This window comes from Notechis scutatus, chromosome 6, assembly GCF_049901735.1.
Source record: "Notechis scutatus isolate UNSWTSFEM ecotype Mainland chromosome 6, rNotScu1.2, whole genome shotgun sequence".
Taxonomy (NCBI): domain Eukaryota; kingdom Metazoa; phylum Chordata; class Lepidosauria; order Squamata; family Elapidae; genus Notechis; species Notechis scutatus.
In genome coordinates, this window is record NC_142014.1 from 4850988 (window position 1) to 4863143 (window position 12156).

General features: G+C 40.3%; 1 pseudogene; it reads right to left on the bottom strand.

Moving 5' to 3' along the window:
* Nucleotides 1-497: 497 nt before the first annotated feature.
* LOC113413006 (cyclin-dependent kinases regulatory subunit 2 pseudogene) lies at nt 498-1089 on the bottom strand (annotated as a pseudogene).
* Nucleotides 1090-12156: the final 11067 nt, after the last annotated feature.

Here is a 12156-nt window from a genome sequence, read left to right on the forward strand (position 1 = left end):
CTGGAGATCATGTTCCTCCAAATTTAATAATCTTCATTATTAATTCAATAATATTTTATGTCTCAAATTTACCCATTCTTTCATCCAGACAAGTACAGAGGCCTGGTAGCATAGCTCCCAATCTGGCAACCCAAAGCCCCTTTTATGTTTAGTTCTTTTAAAAAGAAAAACAGGTTTATTTCATCAGATTTATTTTAGAAGTTGAAAAGCCACAGGATTGCTCTAACATAGAAAGATACATTTCTAATATAAACAAAAGATCACTAAAGATTTTATAATCAACATATTACATGTATGTTGTAAACTTTATTGAACAAAATTGACGAGCAACTAGGCACTTGTTAACAATGAGAGTTCAAGATCATAGCAGCCAACTTTACTGAGTTTACTGAGTTTACAGTTTACTGAGCTCTGTTACAGCTCACGCACAGGTAATGACTTTTTTGTACATTTTTTTCAAGTATTCTCTGAATACTACCAACATTTATACAATATACATTTGTACATAAAATTTCAGAAATTTAGAGAAGTTGTTTTTGTTGGCCTTTTGGAAGTGGTCTTCTAAAAAGAAGGATATGTGGTTCTGGTTCATGAATCGCATAGTGGACCCAGCCAAGACTCTGCTGAACACTAAGTTTTCTCCATTCTTCAATCATTAGATGTGTTTTTGGTACTTGCTTTGAGAGCTTTCTTGGCAGCATCACATGCTGGTATTCATAGTTCTCATCTAAGTATTTATCCGAATAATAGATCTGCTTATGAACCATTATGAGAGGAATGGTGGCGACAGTGACCATAACAAAAACAACCTCCAGCCCCAGAGCTCATCACTAACCGACTGCTGTCACCCCTATTATATTTAGTATCTTGTAGCAGTTTTGATTTGATTCTTGCTTTTTTCCCTTACCAAATATATTTTAATATCATTTTGTTTAGTTCTTAAAAGAATTTTCGGTAAAAATCCATTCTGGTCTGGGTGTATTGAGTTCTACCTACCATTTTGAGATATGCCTTGGGATAACTCCTCAGGAAAAGCTCGGATTCGAAAATGAAGTGGATTATCAATGTTTCCTGGAAGCCTGGAATAGAAAATGATGTGAATTTTTAATGTTTTCCACCTTGGGGAATTGAGTTCTACCCAACATTTTGAGATATGCCTTGGGATAACTCCTCAGACTAAAAAAAAAATTAAAAAAAAAAAAAAAAATTAAAAAAACTAAAAAATTTAAACCCAAAAAAAAACACCCCCCCCCACAATTTACTGACTCATCAGGGAAAGCCCAGATCCAAAAATGATGTGGATATTCAACGTTTTCCACCCTGGAGAATATGAAAATGAGCTCTGCAAAGTTATGATTCAAATTTTGAGATATGCCTTGGGATAACTGCTTGGAAAGCTTCCAAAATGTTTTCCCTGCTGAATTGAGTTCTACCTACCATTTTGAGATATGCCTTTGGCTAACTCATCAGGGAAAGCCGATCCAAAATGATGTGGATATTCAACGTTTCCAAGAATATGAAAATGAGCTCTGCATCAAAAGTTATGTTTCCTGCTGAATTGAGTTCTACCACCATTTTGAGATGGTAACCCCAACACTAACACTAACCCCAAGTCTAACCCCAACCCTAACCCTAACCCTTGGGAGTCGGATCCAAAAATCCAAGGAGTTGGGATAACTCCTCAGGGATAGCCCAGGATCGAAAATGAAATGGATTTTTAATGTTTTCCAACCTGGGAAACATGAAAATGATGTTTTTTTTCAAAATCCGAGCTCTGTGTCAAAGTTTTATTTTCTGGCTGAATTGAGTTCTATCCAAAATTTTGAGATATGTCTTCAGATATCTCCTCAGGGAAAGCCCGGATCTGTAAATGATGTGGATTTTCAACATTTTCCACCCTGGGGAACATGAAAATGAGCTTATTTTTGAAATCTGAGCTCTGCGTCAAAAGTTGTATTTTCTGGCTGAATTGAGTTCTACCCAACATTTTGAGATATGTCTTGGGGTAACACCTCAGGGAATGACCGGATTCGAAATAGATGTGATTTTGAGATGTTCCTTAGGCCAACTCCTGTGGGAAAGCTTGTTTCTGAAAATGGTTGATTTTTTAGTGTTTCTTAACCAGAGGATCATACTATGTATTTTTTCCAAATCTGATTTCTGTGTCCTTTTCATGGTCCGCGAAGACGCAGTGGAATATAAATGTGTTTGTTTCTGAATTCTAGCTGAATTGAGTTTTACCAACCATTTTGAGTTATGCCTTGGGCTAATTCCTGAGGGAAAGCTTGATCTGAAAACTGTGGTTTTTCAATGTTTCTTAACCGGAGGAACATGAATATTTGTTTCTTTTCCAAATCTGTTCTTTGTGTCTTTTTTGTGTTTCTTTTTGTGTTTCTTTTTGAATTTTAGCTGAATTTAATTCCACCAACCATTTTGAGTTATGCCTTGGGTGAACTCAAGGAAAGCTTGATCCGAAAATGAAATGGGTTTTCAGCGTTTATCAACCAGGGGATGATGAATATGTGTTTCTTTTCCAAAACTGAGCTCTGTGGCAAAGCTCAATTTTTTTTAATGCAAATTCTCAATCATACTTTCCTCAGGGAAACCTCAGGTCTCAAAATGAAGTAGTTTTTCAAGCAAGTAATTTTTCACCTCCAAGACCCAGGGGAGAGTGAATATCTTTTCCAATCCTGAGCTGTGTCAAAGCTTAACTTGTGGCTGAATTGTTCCACCAACCATTTTGCATTAGGCCTTGGGCTAACTCAAGGAAAGCTTGATCTGAAAATGAAATGGTTTTTCAGTGTTTCTTAACCAGAGGGACATGAATATGTGTTTCTTTTCCAAATCTCTGTGTCTTTTTCATGTTCCAGAGGAATATGAATGTGTTTCTTTCTGAATTCTAGCTGAATTGAGTTCCACCAACCATTTGGAGATATGCCTTGAGCTAATGCAAGGAAAGCTCATTCTATAAATGAAGTGGTTTTTCAGTGTTTTATAACCAGAGGAACATAAATAAGAGTTTCTCTTCCAAAACTGAGCTCCATGGCAAAGCTCAACTTTTTCTGGATTAATTGCTTTTCTGGATTAATTGCCAATTCTGAATCATATTTTTGCCAAACCTCAGGGAAACTTTGGGTCTCAAAAGGAAGCAGTTTTTCACCTCCAAGACACAGGTGAAAGTGAATATATGTTTCTTTTCCAAATCTAAACTCTGTCAAAGGTGAACGTCTGGCTGAATTGTTCTACCAACCATTTAAAGATGTACCTTGGGCTAACTCTGCAAGGAAACCTCGGATCTAAAGTGTTAGTGCAAGGGTTGTTGGAGGAACTTAAGCCCTGGGAAGTGCCAAGTAAGCTTAGAAATGGCCTCCAAAATTTTGATGTGAATTGGACCCCTCTAATGGATGTGATCCTTTGCGGGGCTACATGAAGGTGATAAATGTGTACTAGGAATAATTTGACTAGGCTTTTAAGCAGTGGGTATCTTTTGGCAAGATATAAAAAGTGCCTGTTTTGAAAACAGGTCTGTGTCGACTAAAATAATAGTTATTTCTCACACTTTCTGGCAGTTTTACAATAAATTCCATAGAAATCTCTCTCCAGGGTGCTGAAAATTCGGCTACCTTCTGTAAGAGTCCTGGAATTTTCCCTGACGTCTTCTTGCTGCTGCACAAATGGGGCAGCTAGATACATACTCTCTATGTCCTTTTGTAGTGATGGCCACCAAAATTGTCTTTTAATTAGGTGCAAAGTCTTCACAAATCCAAAGTGTCCAGCTAATTTGGAGCTGTGGCACCTTGCCATTAAATACAGTCTCTGGCTAGTTGAAATGTACAACTTCCCTCCCACCCAAACATCTTTCATTAAATAGCTGGATTTGTGGCTCAAAAACCATTCATCGGTGGCTAGCGCTTGTTTAAAAGCATGAGTGGAGGCATTGTCAGTCAACATTTCCTGTTTTGCCTGGGATCTGGTGATTACTTTAGTGGTCAGTTGATTGTTTTGTAATATAGGCTTGATTATGTCTGGCTTCACACTATTGTATTGTGGCTTTCTAGACAGTGCATTTGCCAGAAAAAAATCCCCCCTCCCCCAGGGAGATAGTTGAGAATAAAATCAAATCGTTTAAAGTACTGAGCGCATCGTACTTATTTTGGGGAGAGTTCCTTGGAGTCTTGAGGGCTTCTAGATTTTTGTGATCAGTCCATACCTTGAAAGGAACTTTGCTTCCCTCTAGGAAATGCCTCCAAGTTAAAAGTGCCCAATGAACTGCATCAGCCTCTTTCTCCCAAATGGCCCATCTTTGCTCAGTCTCATTCAACTTTTTGGAAGTGTAAGCACATGGTTGCAGTTGGTCTTGCTCGTTCTTTTAAAGTAGGACTGCCCCTACTGCCACACCATTAGCATCTGCTTATATGACAAATGGTTGCTCTGTATCTGGGTGCTTTAGGATTGGTTCTGCTGAGAATAGCCATTTCAGTTTTTCAAATGCCGCTTGGCATTCCATTGTCCAGTTCAAAGGCTGATTCAGTTTTGAGTTACACTCCCCTTTCATCTTTAGGAAGTTGGTAATGGGGAGGGCAATCTGGCCAAAAGTGGGAATAAACTGGTGGTAAAAATTGCCGAATCCCAGGAAGCTTTGTAACTGCTTATGCGTATGAATTGGTGCCCAATCAATCACAGCCTGTACTTTTTCAGGGTCCAACTCTATGCCCTGGTGTGAGGTGAGGTACCCCAAATTATAAAGTTTTTCTTGGTGGAATTCACATTTAGATAGCTTAGCATAAAGTTTGGCTGAGTGGAGTTTGTTTAAGGCAGCCCGGGACCAGTTTTACATGTTCTGCTTTTATTTTGGTATATATTAAAATGTTGATCAGGTAAACCAGGACTCCCTTATATAAATGCTCATGTAGCACTTCATTTATAAACAACGCAGGGGGGGCCTGTAGTCCAAATGGGAGCACTTTGAATTGGTAGCACCCAAGGGGAGCGTTAAAGACAGTTTTCCATTCGTCCCCCTCCCTTATACTGATTTGGTAGTAAGCCTCTCTTAAGTCCAGCTTTGAGAAAATGTTCCCTTTAGTGAGGTGTGCTAGCATGTCTTTCATAAAGGGAAGAGGGTACATGTTCTCCACGCTGATCATATTTAAATTTCTATGGTCCACACAGAGACATTTTGAGCCATCTTTTTTTACTGGGGTTGCGATTTTTGGTTGGGCTGGCTCAATGAAACCCCTTGCTAGGTTTCTCAATGAATGCCCTCAGTTCTTCCAACTCCCTTGGGGACATGCTATACATCTTGGGCTTAGGGAGTTTGGTGCTGGGTAGGATTTCTATCGCACAGTCACTAGAGCAGAGGTCGGGGGAGCTCTTCAGAGGCTTTTTTGCTGAAAACCTCAGCCAGGTCTCTATATTCTTTGCTCTGGATCGGCATGGTATAACTAGGCATGGCTGTTTCTCAGTGTTCTGCCCCTCCACCCAGTCTCTCTAGGTGGATCTTTGCAAAAGTCACATGCGGCTGAAATTTTATGGTGCTTGCTTCCAGTTAATTCTGGGGGTTCCATTTTTTCCGCCACGCAATGCCCAAGACTAGCGGTCATTCCATGCCAGGAGCCACTATAAATGTAAATATTTCTTCATGGCTCCCCATGCCTATTTGTAGGGGCTTGGTGGCAAAAGAAGCTGTCTCCCCACCACCACTGACCCATCTAGTTGGCAAAAAGTGATTTTTCAGCTTTCTTATGTAAATCCCCAATTTTCCTACCAGGGTTGGGCTGATTAAACAGCAGGTGCACCCTGAGTCCAATAATGCAGAGATTTTTATTTCCCTGTCCCAGCTGGAGATAAACAGTTTTACGGAGAGGGTAAGTGGTTCAGTTGGTTTGCTTACCAGTGGCTCATCCTCTGGATCATTTCTGAATGCGTTTGGTTCCTCCTGCTGAGATGCCAGAGTTTCATCCCCAAGGAGGGAAGGGAATTGAAACGCTATGCTCTCCCTGCTTCTCAGGGCGGTCTCCTTCCTGCGCTGGTTCCCCTGCACAGGCAATTCTGGTTTCCATGTGGGTGTTTGGAACAACATTCTGCAGCTTCTTTCCACACTTGAAACATGTTGAAGGTTTTGGAGCAAATGTGGTTTGCGGGTTGAACGGCTCCTGCTTCCCTTGGGGTGGGGATTTCTTCCACACTTGGCCCACTAGGTACTGGTTTCTGGCCATATCTATCCCCACTTCTTTGGCAGTGAGATACCACTCATGTAGGCAGTTCGGTGCACCTTAGGCCACACAGGCATTGTAGAGGTCATCACCCAGTCCATCCTTGAAACAGCTTACTGAGATATCATCTGGCCAGTTTACACAGCAAGCGAGGCCCTGGAACTTTCAGCATACTCTGCTACTGGTCACCGTCCCTGCTTCACAACTAATACGGTTGCATGCTTTGTGATCAGTGAGGGGGTCCTCAAATTGGCATTGCAGGGCCATCATGAAACAGTCAAAGTTCCACAGTTCTGGTGCATCAGTGTTATGTAGGGTCACCATCCACCTGGCAGCGGCTCCCTCCAGGGCTAGGGTAATGACTCTCACCTGGGATCCTTGGGTTTGGAAATCTTGTCTATACTCCTGCATGTGTACCATGAAGAATCCCAGTTGTTGCGGGTCTCCATCAAACTTCACCCCAAGGGGGGAGTCTTTCTTTCCAGTTGTGGAGCTTGGGGCTGATCTGGAATGGGGTCCAGGGTGGGTGCCACTCGAGGAGGGTTTGCTGGCCCTCCAGTTGCTGCTGCTACACCATCAGCTTGATTGGCTGCTCCTGGAGGAGCAGCTGGAAACATCCCAGGGGGCAATTAAACACAGTTTTCCATTCATCACCCTCCTTGATTCACCCCCCCCCGTAGTAAGCTTCCTGCAAGTCTAATTTAGAGAAGTCTAACTTCCTTTGGCTAAATGTACCAACATGTCCTTCCTCAGGGGCAGTGGGTAGACATTTTTTATGCAACACTGCATTTAGCCCCATATAATCTACACAACACACCCATCTTTCTTCTCCAGGAACAAAACCGGGGCTACCACTCATGGCCTTGTGGTTGGATAAATCAGAGTGGGTACAAGGAGAGTTTCAGGTGGAGGCCAAAGGGGTGATACACAGGGGTGGGATTCCACCAATGTAACAACCAGTCCAGTGAGCATGTGCTTTGTGCGCGTGCAACATTTTTAAAAGCCCGTTTTTAGGTCCAATACTTACCTTCTACTACAGCCCCGGTAAGTAAACCAGCTGAGGCGTTGTAATCCACTGTGCCACGCAAATCAGCTGATCTGAAAACCCCAGAAATAAAGGACAGGAAAAACACAGGGGTGGGTGGGTGTGCCCAAATCATTGCCATAACTACTGGTTCGCCCAACCAGCCTGAACCAGTAGAATCCCACCCCTAAATCCCACCCAGTTGCACAGTGACAGGGTTAATTACTTTAACAATGGGGAATGGGCCCACATATATAGGACCAAGGTTCTTTGATGTTTGGGTGGACTGTAAGTACTTTGTGGAGAGGTAGACTCTGTCATCAACTTTAAAATCTTTTGGCTTTACACGTTTTTGTCAGCTTATTTCTTATGTGCCTGACATGCTTCCTCCAGTGCCTTACAGGCAACTGGCCAAGTGTTCTGCAGTTGGGCTATCCACTCTGCTAAGGATGGTATATGTGGTTTTTCTTGAGGCAGCTCTGGCATAGCTACAAAGTCCTGACCGGAGGCCACCTTAAATGGCGGTGAACCCTGTGCTACTACGCACAGAATTGTTACAGTATATGCTACCTTTGCAAAAGGCAAAAGGTCAGCCCAACTGTCCTGTTGGTAATCTGTTGCACCTGAGGTACTGCTCCAAACAAATGGGTTTTGGGGAAAGGCTTGTCAAAATGATTAAGGCAATATGTTATAAACAAATAGCAAAAATAATGATAAATGGCGATATGACTGGAAATGTTAATATCAAAAAAGGAACTAGGCAACGATGCCCTTTGTCACCACTGTTATTTGTATTGACTTTAGAAGTGTTAAACAGAAATATTAGAAGAAATAAGGAAATAAAGGGCATGGAGATAAAAAAAAGGAGGAATACAAATTGTAGGCATTTACAGATGATCTGGTTTTTTTATACTAGAAGAACCATTAGAAACAGAACCTAAATTGATAGAAAAAATAGAAGAATATGGGGACATCACAGGATTGAAAATAAATAAGGAGAAAATTAAGATATTAGTGAAGAAGCAAAACTGAGAAACATTACTGAGAAGCAAAAAAAGAATTGGATAGACTAGATAGATCACAAAGAAAGTTAAATACTTGGGGATCCAATTAATAGCAAGATGTGGGACACTTAAAGAAGATAATTATTATAGATTAAAACAACAAATTAAGATAGACCTGGAAAAATGGGAACATTTACAACTATCATTGATAGGGAGAATAGTGACGATTAAAATGAACATATTAACCAAGAGTATTATACTTATTCCAAGCAATTCCAATAAAGTTGGGAAAAATACTTTGATGATCTAAATAAAATAATATTGAAATACATATGGCAAGGGAAGAAAGCAAGGATTAAACTTAAACGTTTACAGGATACAAGAATGAGAGAAGGATTTGGGCTACCCAATTGGGAATTATATTATCAAGCCGTGGTATTGATGTGGATGAAAGAATGGATTGTATTAAGAAATATAAGGCTTTTAACATTGGAAGGACATGGGTTGACATGTTTTTTTTATGGTATAGGAAAACTAAGATAACATGCTTACTTTCAAAGATTTTTCTCTGTGTGATAGTTCACTGCTTTAAAAGTCTTTTTAAAGTCTAAGAGTCTTTTTTCCTGGATTTTCCTTTTCCTTTTTTTCCTTTAAAGTTAGGGTCTAAATAGGAAGAAATCTTCTCACCCAGCTCCAATCACTGTTCAATCACACCGCTCCTGCACATTTCTTTGTTTCCTTGGCTGTCCCAGCTTTGTGGCAGCCATGATGGCTGCTTCTTCTCCTTGTCGAGGGAGAGGAAAGAATCCCTGAGTCCAGCTGCTCTTCCCAAACTACAGGGTGCCCCTCTTTTCTTCACCACCCCTACAGGGTGGCTTTAAGTCCTTTCAGAGCCCTCCAACAGGGAGAACTCGGCATGGGAGCGCGGAGACCCATTCCTTTTTTTGTCAAGTTTTTTTATTTTATATTGCTTATACATATCAATGTGTGAACAGTATGGGTACCATACATCTGGGTACAGATAAATATAATGTTATTCATAGTTATTACATTTCATTATCATTGTTTCATGTTGTTTAAACATATCTAATACTACCACCATTCAATTTCTAAACCTCCCTTATGATTACATATATCTTGTTATATTAAAATATGTATATTGTTGTTCCCCTCTTATTTCTATTTCTAGTGTTTCTTATTTTTCCCATTAATTCATTTAAACATAAATAATATTTCTTTTCACCATTATTTATTATCCTGTCTTATATTTAATCTTTTAAAAATTACTTTCGATATCCCAAATATCCAAAACCACTAATCAATCCAAATATTAACAGTATTCAATCTTTAACCTCATGTGATGTTTTGTCAAATAGTATTAGTAGTCCCAATCCAAATTAATCCACTGTTTTCTCCAGTCTTTTGAGTCCTCAGTCCAATTTCGATAGTATTTTGATAGTATTTAATTATTAACAATTTAGCTCATCTTTAAAATCTTCAAAAAGGGGATGAAACTTACTCAGTAATTCAAAATATCCAAATCACCTTCTGAGATAAAATCAAGGTCAAACTGCTTTCCAGGTTCTATTTACTTTATTCTATTATGTGTGTGTTAGACGTTCCTGCACTTTCACTACAAGATCTCAGGCTGTAGTGCTCTTCTTCTTCCAGTAGATGGCACTACTTCCAAGTTCCAGCATTAAACAGTATGTCAAAAACAGCTGATTTTCCAATAGATCCAGGGGGTTTAAGAATACAAATAAAAAAAGACAGTTCCTCGGTTGTTCATCTGTTTTCCAGGTTTTCTATATTTTAAAGCTTCCTTTAAGCATTCTTGAATGAATGAATTCTTTACTGACCAAGTGTGATTAGACACACAAGGAATTTGTCTTTCTTTCACCTCCTAAAATAGCTTTGGTTTTTAAGTGGGAAGTTCCAGTGTTTCAAAGGTGCTAGTTCGCTGCTATTTGTAAAAATAGTTGTGAACCTCTCTTTTCCTGGATATTCTTTTGGGGTTAAAATTTGAATAAAAATAATTCTTCTCACCCAGTTCACACGCTGTTCACCAAGGACTGCTCCTACACTATGCTTAAATGGTCATCATCTCTCCCAGCTTTGTGGCAGCCATCTTAGATTGCCTCTTCTCCTTGCCATGGCATAGAGGAGAAAAAGCCCTTGGTTCGACAGGTTTGCTATCTCTCCTGCGACTTCACAGAGCGCCCCTCCTTAGCTTCGCCACCCCTACAGGGTGGATTTGGCTCCTTTTGGAGCCCACAAACAGGGAGAAAACCAGCACAGGAATGGAGATTACTGTTCTCTGTGACTGGTACTGCTCAGAGGCTCCACTCCTTCTCCAGAGACCCATTTCTCATGTCCAACAATGCTGCAACATCAGCCGGAAGTCAGCCAGTGGATCCTTGAACTTTTGGCAAAGGACTGCCATAAAGTGGTCATAGTTCTGTAGTTGGGGGGCATTGACACTGTCCTGTCCTTGGCTCCATAGATTTAGAGAAAAGTGGAAGAAGGCGGAGTCTCCTCACTGACGGACCATAGATCGCGACTCTCTGCGGCTATGGTCCATGCTGTTTTGTTGGAGAGCCCCGATCATTACAATTAGGGGCTGAAGCTGCCTTGGAGGGGTGGTGGAGTAAGGGGAAGCTGCAAGCCAGGTTGAGGGGAGCTGCATCTCCCCCCCTGGGCTTGGTCTTTTCCCCCCCAAAGACGACTGCAGTGGTGGTTTAAAATGGCCACCCCGAAGAAGAGGACTCAGCTGGATTAAGATTTGTGCAGGAGGGAAGAAAGAGGTGGATAACATCTGAACTGGGACAACTGGGCAATACAACTAAACAAAAGTACCCCGGGATTAAGGTAACATGGAATTTTTAAGAAAAGAAAAGTGAGTGGCGAAATTACAAAGGCACAGGAAAAAAAATAAGAAAATATTTTTGACAGCTAAGCGGGGCTTCGAACCGGGAAAGGAAGAAGCCGGAACTAAAGATTTAACTAAATTGGACTAAAATATTTTGGCAATAAACAGGCATAAAATAAAGCTGGACTTAAGATTGTCAAATAATAATAATAATAATAAAGTTTACAAATTGGAGACTGGGCTGTGCTGGAATATTGAGGTTCGAAAAACCCTAAATAAAAAAATAGGGGGAAAAGGTGAAGACTTTGTATAATGGAGAGTGCTACCTTTTGACAAAAACTTGAGCTCAAACAAAAGGGAAAGCATCCTGTTTCTGAATGAACTTGTGTGGATATAACACTAAAGAAATATTGAAACAAAGTAAGAATCTTAGAAAGTGAAAGCAGAACCAGAATAAAGAAAAAAGCAAGGAAAGACTGACTGTGGGATTGATTGATGTTTTGGGTATGGACCCTGGGCTGAAATAATTGAGAACTTTAGAAAATTTAAAGAAGAAAGAAGGAAAGTAAAAGGGTTTTTTTGTGTGGACTTTAACGATCATAAAATATAAGAGTGTGTAATGATGATATCTCTTCGGGAATTAAGAATGGAACTTAAAAATATGAGAGAATTACTACAGGAAAGAGGCAAATCACTTTGCTCTGTGTTGGAAAAAATGGAAATGGCGATTGAAGAACAAGAAGAAAGAGCTTCAGAGGAGGAGGAGTCGATTCAAGGAGAAGACATTTTAAATAGACAATTAACACAAAGAACACTACAAAGAAGTGGGGAAACAAGGAAGGTTAAAAAGTTGAGATTTAAGAAGGCAATCAAAAGGGGGAATACCTGTGAAGTCGGGAAAGGCAGAAAGACCCAGCAGAAAAGGGGAAAGGAGGATATGAAGAAAGAGAGGGATATAAACTGGAATGAGAAAAGATATGGGGAAAAGCGGGGGAGGAGAAGCAGTAAGAAACAGGTGCATGAAATAAAGAAATATGGAAATAGTAA